Below are 3,798 nucleotides of genomic sequence, written 5' to 3'. Positions count from 1 at the left end.
TCGCACGTCATCGAGCAAAGGTCCCCGGACGAAATTAGGGTATGACAGTTGCCCCTCTTTACTTGTCTTTTATTGGAGATAAAAGGAAAGTAAAGATAAGACACTAATTTCGTTCCTCTCGATTTGACGAGAGTCGCAGGTGACCATAAAATCTCCACATGCAAATGACTCGTTGTTCCCAAAATTTCACAAATTGCCTAATGATGGGTGCCAAGCACCTCACAAGGACCAAAGAATGGTCGCTTGTCATCAAGCAAAGGTCCCAAAAATCAGTGTATGACACTAATTTCGTTCCTCTCGGTTGACGAGAGTCGCGGGTGACCGTGACTTGTCGCTCCTAGAATTTCACAAATTGCCTAATGATGGATGCCAAGCACCTCACAAGGACCAAAGAATGGTCGCTTGTCATCAAGCAAAGGTCCCAAAAATCAGTGTATGACACTAATTTCGTTCCTCTCGGTTGACGAGAGTCGCGGGTGACCGTGACTTGTCGCTCCTAGAATTTCACAAATTGCCTAATGATGGATGCCAAGCACCTCACAAGGACCAAAGAATGGTCGCTTGTCATCAAGCAAAGGTCCCAAAAATCAGTGTATGACACTAATTTCGTTCCTCTCGGTTGACGAGAGTCGCGGGTGACCGTGACTTGTCGCTCCTAGAATTTCACAAATTGCCTAATGATGGATGCCAAGCACCTCACAAGGACCAAAGAATGGTCGCATGTCATCAAGCAAAGGTCCCCGAAAATCAGTGTATGACACTAATTTCGCTCCTCTCGGTTGACGAGAGTCGCGGGCGACCATGAAATTTCCGCATGTAAATGAGTTGTTGTTCCCGGAGGAACAAAAGGTGCAGAAGACTATGTCAGCCTCTGCATGCTATCAAGCGTTCTGTCTTACAGATAGCAAAAGAATGTTTATACGGATAACCACTCGGGTATTTCCGCGTATCATCGGGCCCGCCGCCTCTAGATGATACAAGGGTGCAGAATGACCAAACTTGGTCTCTGCTTGTCATCGGGCCCGCCGCCTCTGGATGACAAAAGGGTGCGAATAACCGTAAGGTATCTCCGCGTATCATGGGTGCAGAATGACCAAACTTGGTCTCTGCTTGTCATCGGGCCCGCCGCCTCTGGATGACAAAAGGGTGCGAATAACCATAAGGTATCTCCGCGTATCATGGGTGCAGAATGACCAAACTTGGTCTCTGCTTGTCATCGGGCCCGCCGCCTCTGGATGACAAAAAGGTGCGGATAACCGTAAGGTATCTCCGCGTATCATGGGTGCAGAATGACCAAACTTGGTCTCTGCTTGTCATCGGGCCCGCCGCCTCTGGATGACAAAAAGGTGCGGATAACCGTAAGGTATCTCCGCGTATCATGGGTGCAGGATGACCAAACTTGGTCTCTGCTTGTCATCGGGCCCGCCGCCTCTGGATGACAAAAAGGTGCGGATAACCGTAAGGTATCTCCGCGTATCATGGGTGCAGAATGACCAAACTTGGTCTCTGCTTGTCATCGGGCCCGCCGCCTCTGGATGACAAAAAGGTGCGGATAACCGTAAGGTATCTCCGCGTATCATGGGTGCAGAATGACCAAACTTGGTCTCTGCTTGTCATCGGGCCCGCCGCCTCTGGATGACAAAAAGGTGCGGATAACCGTAAGGTATCTCCGCGTATCATGGGTGCAGAATGACCAAACTTGGTCTCTGCTTGTCATCGGGCCCGCCGCCTCTGGATGACAAAAAGGTGCGGATAACCGTAAGGTATCTCCGCGGGCTACCAGCTCTTGAGTCATGGCAACAAAAGGCGGTGTGGTCGACAAAAGCGAGGCTCTTGCTCCTACGTATCCTCCCATGAGGAATTCAGACCTACGTAGTTCTGGATAACTTGTGAGACTTGAAAAAGTCTCGTTGTTTTCTCCACTAAAATGCAAACATGCTTTAGCAAAGAGACAAATATTCCAACTGACTTAGAGCAGCATATGCCTTTTTGAGTGAAAAACAATGCATCTACCGGGGAAGGAGAGTCTGCTGATGAAATCTCCCATAACCATAAATGAGATTTTGGATGTTAGCATTTCGTTTCTAAATGATCATTTAGAGGAAACACTGGGTTCGAAAAAAATAGAAGAAATCTACTCAAAGTGTATCAATCTCGCACAGGTAAGTGTTTCATCCTAATTCCGAACCATAGATATGTCATGACTTGACTTTGCAAATTATTTCCTATCAAATCAAAAATTACACGCGTGATCATGGATCAATAGGGCTTCCCTTGGGAATGGGTTCTTTTGGTGGTTTCTTCTTTCGGCTTTTGTGTGTTTTTGGCTTTTGATTTTTCTGGCTTTTTTCTTTTTCTGTTTTTGTTTAGTGCGGGGCGAGAAAAAAAGTCGCTAGCGCACGGGACTCTGGTTGGTAATCAAAGGGAGAAGACTATTTTAGGTTGTGGTTCTCTTTCCTTCTCTTTTCGTTCATTTGGTGACAATTCTGTATTGTTCAGATATTGTCTGGTCAAAAGACCTTTCTGCACATTTCTTCTAGTTCTTTGATCAAGAACTTTCTTTCCTTCCTTTTTTACTTTCTCCTATTCTTTGGTTGGGAATTTTCTTTCTTTTCTTTTTGACTTTCTCTTTGATTGGAAATTTTCCTTCTTTTCTTTTTTTTGCTTTCTCCCACTCTTTGATTGGGGAATTTTCCTTCTTTTCTTTTTGCTCCCGAGGGTAAGGATTGACATTCTCACCCTAGGTCAAGGTTCATGGTGAGTCAGGATCTTGGCTCAAGGTTTGTAGAATGGCTAGACATGATACATGTCGGGGTTTGGTTTGGTTCAAGGATAAAAAGGGATGCCCCACATTATTTCCATGACACAAATGCCAAAATGATGATTTGGAAATTTTATGCAAAACTGGTCATGCATGCACCTATGTGGACACTCAAGTGTCAAATTTTTATGGTCATGTGATGCTAGGGCTCAGGATTCATTTCCTCTATTTTAAATCAACCCAATGTTTCCAAAATATGTTCTTTTATCAATTTGTGCATTCATCCGAGTCCATTTCGGGCGTCTGGGAAAATCTTCACAGCATTCACCCTTCAGGTGTATACACATTTTCCAAAAATTGGTTATGATCAATGAATTTTTTTCAAAGAAAAGTTGGAAATCGTCTCTTTTCAAAAGCATGTCATTTTTAGCTAGACAACTTATTTTCTCTTTTTCCACCTTTTTCCTTACTTGCCTTCTTCTTTTTTCCTTATTTGCTCTCTTTTTCATTTCATTTTCTTTTCTTTTGTTCTCTTTTCCATTTCATTTTCTTTTCTTTTCTATTTTTATTTTTATGATGATTTTTTTGTTTATTTTACATATATGCTTTCGAACGATGTTCCTAAACGAAGAACTCTACACAGTTCCAGAATTTCAAACATCATTGATAGTAATGATATATAAATACTAACGCAACAATCTAAACAAAAATGTATGCGCTGTACAAATGACAATCGAAACAGCAAAAACAAACGTTAGTCTCTCAAGTCAAAATAATAACATAGAATAAAAATGACAAAAGAAATATGAAAGAAAACATGAATCTGGGGATCTCCTAGTCACGTATCTCCACTCCCTCCCAAGAAGTCAAGCAAATCGGCCATCTCCTCATCCTCGTGGGCTTCTTCTCCATCGCCGGGAGCTTCTGGGGGTGCCTCTCCTGCTTGGGCCTCGGGCCAATCTCCGGGCCATGCAACCTCTGCCCTGAACTGGTCTGGAGTAGGGCATGAAAAGGAGCGAGCCTGGCTCTGCATGCTA

The sequence above is a fragment of the Glycine max genome, chromosome 3 (genome assembly GCF_000004515.6).
Source record: "Glycine max cultivar Williams 82 chromosome 3, Glycine_max_v4.0, whole genome shotgun sequence".
Lineage (NCBI taxonomy): Eukaryota > Viridiplantae > Streptophyta > Magnoliopsida > Fabales > Fabaceae > Glycine > Glycine max.
The sequence above is the reverse complement of the archived record's forward strand: the minus strand, read 5'-3'. Positions refer to the sequence as shown.